The 12145-nt window shown below is 40.8% G+C and overlaps 1 protein-coding gene across 3 annotated transcripts in view; it reads right to left on the reverse strand.

Annotated features, from left to right (window-relative positions):
- The window catches only part of sgcd (sarcoglycan, delta (dystrophin-associated glycoprotein)), a 510268-nt gene that overhangs the window by 195634 nt on the left and 302489 nt on the right, over positions 1-12145 (reverse strand). The gene's annotated exons all lie outside the window — the stretch shown is intronic.

Here is a 12145-nt window from a genome sequence, read left to right on the forward strand (position 1 = left end):
AATGGTAAGTAAACGTATCTGAAACACACACAGAAATGCTGGAGGAACTCACCCAGTCTCGCAGTGTCCGTAGGTGGTGAAGATAAATTAATGACATTTCAGGCCTGAGACGACTTCAAGGAATAAGCAAAGAATAGGAAGATGTCAGAATAAAGACTGAAGAATGATGGGAGGAGAAGTCTGGAGCAACAAAAGGTGTTAATTGGATTTGATAAGAAGAGAGGTGAGAATTGATTTTGGCTCTGTTAAAGGAGACTGAGGGAAAAAGGAAGGGAGTGAGAGAGACAGGCCTGGGGAAAAAGAAGTGGGAGGAAGAGAAAGAATTTAAATGGAAACCCGAGAAGTTGATATTAATGTCATCAGGTTGGAGGATGCCCAAACAGGTACCCGAGCAAAAAAAAACTCTCACAAGTTTTGCAGACAAATTTTTCACCCGCTGACAGTTTTACTGTCAATTCTTTAGCCCTCTTCAATGACACGGTTGCCTCTGACGAGTTCCAGTAATAGTGGAAAAATTAGTTACTGATGTCGGAATTAAAACAAAAGGCGCCTATAAGCAGGAAAAAAAATCTCTTGAAAGATTTATTTTCTTTTAGTAAACATTCCCTCAGATAGCCATTTTTGAATCAGGCCTGAAAAGCAATGTGTTTAAAAGCAAGCTGCCTTTAATCTTCAGGGACTGACTCATTGTTTGCAAGCCATTCATTGATTAATTATGAGGAAAAGAGACTGTGGCATATCCATTTGGTGCAAAGTGTTGAAAGCCACTAAAGTAGAAAGGTAAGATTAACAAATGAGCAAAGTGCACAAATGCATTTGCAGAAGACTTTTCATGAGACTCCCTTATTTTGGATCCTCACTGAACTGTAGAAAGAATGGGGATTGCGTATTATACCATGCAAGCCAATCTGCAATAATTAGCAATAATGCTCCTTCAATGACTGTTCCCTGTTCCTCATAATCTCATAACTCTACCATTAAACCTCTTACTACTGTACAACACACAATGATCACAGACATCTCAGGATATCTCCTTTGGGAAATTGGAAAACAAAATCAAACAAGTTTTCTTTTCTTCTCATCTTGTACACATGTTCACACACTGCATACTAAACTCATTCACAGGGAATATGTAGAGAATACTTCTGTGGTCATCCCCCTCAGCCACAGGTTTATTGTTTTGCAGAGCATTGGGGAGGATGACCATTGGGACCAGATCTATAGCATTGAGCATGGCTCTGTAGCAGAGAGGGCAAAGAGGCATGCAATAGTGGTAGGAGATTCCATTGTAAAGAAGAGACAGGAGATTCTGTGAGCCCAATAAAAACACCAGATGATGTGTTACATCCCTGGTCCTAGGGCACAGAATGTCTCAAATTGGGTCCAGAACATTCTGAGGGGACAGTTCAAAAAGCCAAAAGTTTTGGTACATGTTTAGTACTAAAGACATGAGTAAGAGAAGTCAAGAGGTCTTGAAGAGGGAATACAGGGAATTAGGGAGGAAGATGAGAAGCAGGAACTCCAGGGTGGTAATCTTAGGATTATTGCCTGTGCCATGTGCCAGTGAGGGGAAAAATACTGAGATCAGGCAAATAATAGGCATGGCTGAGAAACTGGTGCAGGGGACAAGATGTCAGGTTCTTGGTTTTATTTAAATCATATAACATTAATTATAACATATTGATACAAACATTATATAATTGAATAAACCCCTAACCTCCCTCATCCACCCCACTAACACCCTCCCTCCTTTTGAACATCAGTAGATTTCTTTGGCAAGCCACTCGCTTCATGGTCAACATTATTAACACCCATGCTTCAATTCTAGAATCTATACAATTAATTGAAATGTATATTTTAATTTAATTTAGAGATACAGAACTGTACAGGCTCTTCCTACACAAGAGCCCCTGCATTACAAATCATCCTCCAATTAATCAACTAACCCTGTACACCTTTAGAACATGGGAGGAAACAAGAGCACGCAGAGGAATCCCATGCAGGTTGCAGGGAGGAAGTACAAATTCCTTACAGCCAGCATTGGATTGGAACCCTGGTTCCTGGAGCTGTAATAGCTATGCACTTAACTGCTGCATTAACCATGCCTCCCCAGTCCAGCTACCATTGGGAATATGTCTGGATCCTTATCAAATCAGCAGAAACAATGCTTTTCCAGCTTCCAGTCCATGAGCCAGTTAGCTAAAGCTCCATCTGTTGGCTGGGATGACTCAAAATAAATTTAAGTTTCTCGCAGCACCATGTGAAAGGCAGCAGGTGATCCTCCTGATAATTTTGCCAATGAATATCCTTAGATCAATCCAGCCAATTACAAATTAATTGGTCATTTATCTCACTGCCTTTTATGACATCCTGTTTTGACGACTAATAGTATGCTACACTGCAAGATTAATCAATGTAGATAAAGCACTTACAGACATGAGGACAGATGTGATAAGGTGTTATATAATCACACATTTCCATTATTTAAATGTACAATACAGAGAAATGCCAGAAACCACTCTCTACATGACTCACCATTTTTATGACTTTCACTAAAGGGAAAATAACACCACCTTTTGTGACACACAAGACATTATTCATGGTTTTCACGAGAAGACCCATATAAAACAATCCCTCAATAACTCAACTGCTTGTGGCACTTCATATTACTAAATTATAAACGTCCCTCTCTTACTGATGAAGAAATCAAGACAATTCACCATAATAAGTCTTGCTGAGATGTGCTTTGAGTATTTTTAGAAAGCTTATTCTGCTAGAGTCACGATACACTTTCCAGAATAGAGGTCAATCATTGGTGGTGCTGTCAAGATTGAGACACAGCTTTCAACCAAACTATGATCAAAGATGGAGAGAACAGCAGCATTTTTTTAGATGATGAAGAAAAAATACCCAGCAATATTGCAAATAAAAACATTAAAATGCTGGTGGAAATCAACAGGTCTGGCAGAGTCCATAAGAAGTAAAGACATAAATTAACATTTCAGGTCTGAGCCCTTCTTCATGAGCAAAAAGCAGGCAGTCACCCGAACAAAAAGGCTGGGGGTAGAGGAGCACAGGCCAACAGGCAAAAGGAAATAATCAGAAATGGATAGGAGAGGAAATGTGAGAATTGATGAGGATGGGTGTGGGTCTGTGCATTCAGAGTTGGAAGAAAGGAGTTGGGAGAGGGAGACAGACAAAGCAAGGGGAAAGGAGACATATAGATAGGGAAAGAAAGAGATGGGGGGGTGGAGTCTAACCAGAGAAGTCTATGTTAATGCCATCTAAATGGAGAGTGCCCAAGTAGAATATGAGGTGTTGTTCCACCAATTTGCATGTGATCTCAGTCTGGAAGTGCATGAGACCATGGACAAAGATGTTGGCATGGGAATGGGGCGGGGAAATGAAATGGGTGACCACTTGGAGATCCCATCTATTGTGGAAGACAGAGCAAAGGTGCTGAAAAAAGCCATCTCCCAGTCTGTGTCCAGTATCTCTGATGTAGAGGAGAACACAGCAGTAGCACCTTATGCAGATTTGTAAGTGTTGCCTCACTTGGAAGGACATTTTAGGGCCCAAAAGGGTGGTGGGGAGGAGGTGTGAAGTTTTATTGTAAATATCAAATATTCATTAAAGATCAAGTGGTCTTCCCTGATAGTAGTGTGTGTGTGTATGTGTGTGTGTGTGTGTGTGTGTGTGTGTGTGTGTGTGTGTGTGTGTGTGTGTGTGTGTGTGTGTGGATATACACAAGTCTTTAAATCTACTTCATGCTAACCTGAGACTTTATTGTATCATAGGTAATATTAGTCAATTGCCAATGCAAAATTCAAACTGTTGAAGGAACTCAGTCCATCGAGCAGCATCTGTGGGTTGAAAGGAATTGCAGACGCTTTGGATTTTGGGTCAAGGCCTTGCATCAGAACTCAATGTGGAATGTAACATCATGTATCTTGACTTAAGAAAAAGAAAAACAGAATAAGTAAGTTTGAGGTGGGGATTTGACACTTCATCAGTGGAATCCAGCAGCTAGAAAATTTCACCAAATCTCTTCATTTAATAATAGTCCCTGCATTGAAACTCATCCTCCACAGATCAAAAGCAAGAGTTTAATTCCACTCTTGTGTGAATGACGCTATCTACAGTATTTATATGGCATTTTTAACATTGTAAAATGCCACAAGCACTCTATAGGAGCATTTTCAAGCACAGTAAGACATGATTTAAAAAATTGGATTTGGAAATACCTTAAAGAAGGAAAAAAGAAAGAGGGACATGGGAAAGATTTAGTTGAGCAGTAGAAGGCAAAAATCACTGCAGGCGTGACAAAAAAAAAACAAGGATACCAGAACCACTGGTATACAGAAAACTCAGTTGGCTTCATAGGCAGTGGAAGTTCTGGAGTTAAACGAAGGCTGAGAGATTTGAAAATAATTGGTGAGAATTTTAAAATCAAAGCATTACCATTATGCACAGGAGTAATGGGTGAATGGAAGTTTGGATATAAGCAAGAGAAGTTGGATCAGTTTTCATCCAGGAAGGGAAGAACAGGGAACTGGCAATTAACAATATAACAGTTCCAATATAAAACTGTATGAACTGCTTAAGGCCTTAAATTAGCATGAAGGTGTAAGTTGTTCAGCTGACTCGACGGACACGGCGATTATCATTGAAAATGGAGCCACAAATCATGCTTTCTTACTCAACCTTTATGACTGGGGTGAACAATGATAGATTATGGATATGGATGAAAGCCATTGGCAATGGACCAACAAGCTCTGAATGCAATTTATTTTTTTCTGTTCTGCATCTTGGCCAAGAACTCAACAGCAATTTGGTACAAGTTAGGGCACCTGGAGGACCCAACTAGAAAATTCAGCTTGTTAACATCACCTCTTATGTTTGTTGCTCTGGAACTGCCTGAGGTGAAGAATGTTGGCCAAGCTTTAGTGCACTGGCAGAATTGGATTGTATGTTTGGACAGAGAGGCAGCTAATCCACACTGATTCTAAGTTGGCTGCTCATCAATGTTCCCTCTAATTTTTAGTAGTCAGTGTGAGGAAAAATCATTGTGCAATTTTTTTTTCCCTGTGTCAAAAGTGTGTGCACTGAATGCTTGTGCAAATGTAAACATGAAATTGTTACAAGATCATTTTGGCACAGCCTATCTCTCATGGCTAATAAAACTGTATTGCATGTTTTAATATAATACAAGTAAGATTTCATTCTACAAAGTAATGTATTTAGTTAAGATTTTATTTTAGGTAACTAACCTTTTGTGCGCACATATATTTCCTTTGTGAGCTGGTGGCGAAAAGTGTGTGTGCACACACACAAGCTTAGAGGGAACAGCACTCACATTATCCATTTCTTCATTGCTAAAGGGATTGAATTTATTAGCAGGGAAATTATGTTGCAACTGTGCAAGGTACTGGTGAGGCCACATCTGGAGTACTGCATGCAGCTCCAGACTCTTTATTTGAGGAAGGATGTATTGACTTTGGGGTTGATGCAGAGGAGGTTCACCAGGTTGATTCCAGAGATGAGGCTGTTGGCCTATGAGGAGAGATTGAGTCATCTGGAACTGAACTTGCTGGAATTTGGAAGAATGAGAGGGGATCTTAAAGAAACATAAAATTATGAAAGGCATTCTTAAGATCGAGGTTGTTTCTCTTGATGGGGGAGGACAAAACTAGGGGACATAGCCTCGATTCAGTGTATTAAGAAGAACTGCTTTTCCCAGAGGGTGGTGAATCTGTGGAATTCACTGCCAGGATTCACTCCCAGGATTTCCCTACTGTAGAGCCCCCTCCTCCCCCACTTTTCTCAGTTCCAAGTACTTATGTGATAGGTTCTTAAAATATCCTATTTTTCCTTTCTCTGCCACTGCTGTGGGCACTGCATTCCATGCACCCACCACTCTCCCTGTGAAACACTGACTTCTTATAACCCCCTGTACTTATTCCCAAGCACCTTAAATTTAGGCCCCCACGTGTTAACCATTTCAGCCTGGGGGAAGCACTGGATGTGACCTCAGTAAATATATTTAAGACAAAGTTGGATAGTTGGATAGATTTTTACATAGCAGGACAAAAGGGATGTGGGGAAAAGGCAGGTAGGTGGAGATGAGTCCATCATTAGATCAAACATGATCTCATTGAATGACAGAACAGGATCAATGTGCCAGATGGCCGACTCCTGCTCCTATTTTCTACATTCTTATGTTCTTCATTACAGCTACAAATCATGAGCACATGTTGCTTAAAGATTACTTAAAACTCATAAAGGAAAATGTATTTTTCGGCTACAGACACTGGAAAATACTAGCACAATAAAAGCTGGAGTACACTAGCAAAAACCTATATCACCTCCCCGTTAACCATCCACACTCTCCCTCCACCATTTAGTCTACAGATGCAGTGTTAAGTGGTTTCATTAAGCAATCCACCAAGAATATTCCATCTTCTTAACATTGAAAAGACATCTAGTTAAGTTATCAGAACAATAATGAATCTTCTTCCGCATTTTTTCCATGATAGCTTAATATGCCTTTCTGTAGTTAATACATGACCCATAGAATATCACCTACTTTAAAAGAAAACGAAGGTTGGCATTGTTATGGAGTGTCTGGAGGGCTGCCAGAGGTCACAGAGTGACATGACGTGGATGCATTGCTAGGTTGAGAAATGGAAAATGGAGTTTAACCCAGAAGAGGGTGAAGTGGTTTATTCCGATAGATAAAATTTGAAGGCAGGATACAATGTCAATGGGAAGACTCTGAGTAGTGTGTAAGATGTGGAACATCATAGAACATTCAAGGTTGCTGCACAGGTTTCCACTGGTGTTAAGAAGGTGTATAGTGTGTTGGCCTTTATTAGCCATGGGACTGAGTTCAAAAGCAGCAAGGTAAATGTTGTAGCTATATAAGACCTTAGTTACAGAGTTAAACCCCACTTGGAATATTGTGGTCAGTTCCATTCACCTTATTACAGGAAGGGTGTGGATACTCTAGAGAGGGTGCAGAGGAGATGTACAAGGATATTTCCAAGATTGGAGAGCATGTCTGATTGGTTGAGTGAATGTGGACTTTTCTCCTTGGAGTGGAGGAGGATGAGGTGTATAAGCGGATGAGAGGTACTGACCATACTGATGGCTGGAGACTTTTTCCCCCAGGCTGAAATGGTTAACACATGGGGGCCTAAATTTAAGGTGCTTGGGAATAAGTACAGGGGGTTATAAGAAGTCAGTGTTTCACAGGGAGAGTGGTGGGTGCATGGAATGCAGTGCCCACAGCAGTGGCAGAGAAAGGAAAAATAGGATATTTTAAGAACCTATCACATAAGTACTTGGAACTGAGAAAAGTGGGGGAGGAGGGGGCTCTACAGTAGGGAAATCCTGGGTAGTCATTAGGGCAGGTTATTAGGTTGGCACAAAAGTGTGAGCTGAAGGATCTGCCTGTGCTGTAGATTTATCTGTATGTTCTAGGAATAAAAAGGTAAATGCTACAGGTTACAGGAAGCAAGCTAATTCTAAGGGAAGGGATGGCACAATGCCCTCACTGGCCTCACACCTGTGACCCTGAGTCTAATCCTAACCTCTGGGGCTGTGAACTTTGCACATTCTACCAATGACAGCATGAATTCCCTCCAGTTTCTCCAGTTTGTTCCCACCAGTTAAAGGTGTACACTGTAAATTTCTACAGTGGTAGGCCAGTAGAATGATGGGAATGTGGGTAGAATTGGAATTGGATTGCTCTGTGAGCCCGCATTGACTCATTGGGGTGGATGGCCTCCTTCTATCTCATTAGAAAACTCAAGAGGGGAACGGAAATGGATAGGATTTTGTACAGAAAGTGACCCAAGGGGGCTATTTTAGGGAGTGACAAAGTAGATTTAAATGCAGGGACAGAGGGAATCTTTAACAACCATCTTAAGCATAATGGGTGTGTGGTCAGCAATTTAGTTGGAAAAGGTTTGGGGAACAGTAGATAGAACACAGCGAGATGAGCTGGGAGAACACAGAAGGGGGATTGGAATAAACACGGAGTTTTAGGCTGGGACTGGAGTTCCAGTGGCCTAAGGAAAGCAGCAAAGACCTACAGAGTGGCCTCTGGAAGTATGCAAAATCAAAAGGGACGTAACTAAGGTGTACAGTCATAGCCTTTTCCTCAGGGTAGGAAAGTCCAAAAATAGCAGGCATAGATTTAAGTTGAGAGAGGAAACAAATAAATGAGTCCTGAGGAGCAACTCTTTCACGTAGAGGGTGGTGTTTTTATCAAATAAACTGCCAGAGAAGGTGGGAGAGCCAAAACAATTTTGATTGAAAAGTCATTTGGACAAATACATTGATAGGAAAAGTTGAGGGATATGGCCCAAATGAAGACAAATGGATACAGCTCAGAGAGGCAACTTGAGAGGAACAATGGGGCTGATGGGGCTGTTTCTGTGATGTTTTGCTTTATATCAATTTTGTTCTATAGTCTTGATTATTAAGATGACTGTGAGGTCTTCATATGCTCCTGGAGATGAGATAGGGTAGAATGGTTTAAGACGACATTGTCGAGTCAAGAGCAGGGCTCATTTAGAATTTATGTGAATCGAATCTCTTCCAAATCCATCCACCTTTATATCTCTTGGATATAACCAAGTAGAGAGGACTATATTGTTGGGAATGTTTTTGATAGGCACCAGGACTTCAAATTTAGATTTCAGATACATCACATACAACCCTGAGATTCCTGTTTCCTGCAGGTGAAGCAAAATTACTACTAAATGGTAGTGCAAAAAGTAAATTGTACACAGTGTAAACAATCAAAAGAACTGTTAACAGGTAATGAATATAAACAACTGACTGTGCAATACAGAGAGAGCAAAGAAAAATCAATAAAATAAGGGTCCTTAAATGAATTTTTGATTGACTATGTCGTTGAGGTGACTAAATGTGGAGGGTAGCAGCTATTCCTGAACCTGGTGATGCAAGTCTTGTGGCATGTATATCTCTTTCCTGACGGTAGCAGTGAGAACAGAGCCTGTGCTGGGTGGTGAGGATATTTGATGATTGCTCTCCGATGGCAGCATTCCCTGTAGATGTACTCAATAGCAGGAAGGGTTTTGGCTGTGTCCACTACCTTTTGAAGGGCTTTAAGATCAGAGGTATTGGTGTTCCCTTACCAGACATTGATGCCGCCAGTCAGCACACTTTCCACTACACATCTGTAGAAATTTACAAATTTAACATATTTATCGACCATATTTAACATTATTTCAATATTTAGCCCCAAGCTTTTTTCATGCACAACAGGGAAAAATACATCTAAATATTTAATATATTTTCCATTATTTAAAATTGATTTGCAGTCTGGTAAGATTGGTAAGAAGTCACTTTGAAATTTGATCATGTTTTTAGCCTGAAGCATCAGAAACTAGCAGTCAGCAGAGAGACTTGTACTTTAAGCGACTAACCATTAGCTGACTGTACATTGCCTAATCCTATCTAATCAGAAAAAGTAAAGATCTAGGTTAGAAATGTTGATACACAAGCTCAGTTGCATTAGATTGCAAAGAATTGGGATCAGTGGATGCCTTATTTTGTACTTATTGGATCTTGACCACAAATGTCAAATAAGACTTCAAGGGAAAATCCAACACGCTTCAATGCATCAGTTAATAAAAGAATAACTTAGTAATTTGGCCTGAACATTAATTTCTAACATATCAATCATTTGTAAATTCATTGTTTGAATTAGCTTTTGTCATCTATCGAGTGATCACCACCTTTGTCAACTTAAATAATCCTTAGAAAAGAGAAGGTGGCTGAGTGGGTGGTGGAGCCAACATGTAGAATGAATTTATTTTACTTTATTTATTATCTGATGTAGAGACAAAAGATGAAAACACAATATAGGTTCTTATCATGCAGTTTTCACATAATTTGTCCACAGCAATTTCAACCGATTTCAGTCATGTACATCACAAACAAAGCAAAATCCTCTTCCAAGCGGCAGGCTATGGTAGAGTAAACTTTATATTGCATTAAGAGGTCAGTACAGTTAGTGTAGCAGTGAACACAACGCTGTTACAGCACCAGCGACCTGGGTTCAAATACAGCGCGGTCTGTAAGGAGTTTCGACATTCCCCCTATGTCTGTGTGGGCTTCCTCAGGGCGATCCAGTATCCTCTTGCATTTCAAAATGTACGGAAGTTAATTCGGTGAATTTGGGCGGCACGGACTCATAGGCGGGAAGGGTCTGTTACCACACTGTATGTCAAAATTAAATTAAATGAAGCTCCCATTTTGAACAGCTTGATGCTAACTGTAATAAAGTGTTTTGATCCCCTGTTAATGAGTTTTAAAGAAATGGGGAGTAAGAATGGATGCAGAAAATTGCAATAGTGGTTGGTAAAGTACTGAAAATAAAGCTCTCTTATGACCTGCCTGAAGTCATAATTTTCAATTTTGGAATGATGGTTGACATAATAACACATTCTTGACCTGAAACTAACCACAAAAATCTCTCTACTAATGAACACTGTGGGACTTCAGCTCTCATTATCATTGTCTCCAACTGCAATGGAAAAATAAGATATTGCATCAGTTATCTAGAATCATTTCTACTTACATCCTATCTTGACTGTGCTTATATCAAGATAATAACTGATGTCCTCACAAATTCACCCTTTTTACACTTCCAATAGGTACAGTGAATTTTGCAACTTGAATTAATTTGTCCCTTCATATGTGCAAGATAGAGACAAAGTTTAAAAAAAAGACTGATTATGGTCATTGTAATCTGTTGCAGTTGTAAGCCTTTACAATTTCTAATTTACAGGATAATGCTATTCTATTTCACGCAGTATCATTAACTGCATTTGATACCTATTCTTTGCTATCCACAAACCCGTTGCAATATGCATAGGTCTTACTTTTGATGGACTTTCACCTTTTTTGCAGCAAATTTAAACCTAACCCACCCCAGAGTGTGAATATATGTTTTGGTTGTGTTAGTATTTGTTATAGGTCATCTGGACACATCCCTTGCTGACTGTGCCTGTGGCACCTCCCACAGACCCCTGAATAAAGCCACAGCCCTCCTCAGACCAGGGCAGTTGACCAGCATGGACGTGGCTCTGTTCCGTTGCGAATAAAAGCCTATCAGTTTTGAGTCTTTTGAAGTAATTGATGGTGCATCAACAGAAACTCATGGTACAATAATGAAAGACAAAAGATGCATATACAGTTATATCCAAGGGGAGTGTCCTTAACAGTAGAGATAATGCACAGCCAATGTTAGTACAGCAAGGCTCGCCAGAGGGGAGACAGGCAGCTTGGCAGACATTCACCACAGTCTCCCCCCGGCAGAAGAAGGGTTAAAATCAAAAGAAAAGCTGCTATGAAAGACTGAAGCAAGCGATACATGGATACCATGTTTGGCCTTGAGATACTCTATCAGCCAAAATACGCCAGTATCCAACAACAAATCAAAATATAATGAGATGTTTTATGAATATTTCAGCCTATCAGGTTGTTTACGAATTCTGGTGCTTTGTCTCAAAACAGGTGGTTCCTTTGCAACCTTGGGAACTGGTGCAGGTCCTGGGTCAGTAGTGTGGGAAGGAATAACTTCTGGACCCGCTCCAGAATCACAGTGGAGCCTCAGCATGGCCATCAGAAAGCTGACTAGGGGTCACAGGCTGGGGGGGTGGGGGGTGAATCCAACCTCTCAGGCTCACTCTGAGTAGCGGTGCAAGGAAGGGGTGAACCAGACAAGGCCAGATCTCTTAGGGGTACAGTGTCAGTACTCCCGTCTGGGAATTTAACATGAGCGTAATTGGGGTTAGTATGCAGTAGCTGAACTGGTTGGACTTGGGGGTCTGTTTTACGCGCCGAGTGTTGCTCTTCAGCAGCACGGTTCCAGGCTCAGATAAACAGGCTGGCCAGTCCATCACAGTTCCTCATTTCCTAGGGTTTTTCCTTGGGTTCCATCATCTTTGTCTACTTCAACTGGCACTTCAGTGTGACAATAGAGTATGATGGGCCCCATCTCCACCCCCCCACCACTTTCAGTAACCAGCAGTTTTTAAACTGCCCATTGCGCTTCACCCGCAAAATTTTCCCAGCTTCGCCTCCCACCGTTTCTAGCCAGCAACCC

Source organism: Narcine bancroftii, chromosome 9 (assembly GCF_036971445.1).
Source record: "Narcine bancroftii isolate sNarBan1 chromosome 9, sNarBan1.hap1, whole genome shotgun sequence".
Classification (NCBI taxonomy): domain Eukaryota; kingdom Metazoa; phylum Chordata; class Chondrichthyes; order Torpediniformes; family Narcinidae; genus Narcine; species Narcine bancroftii.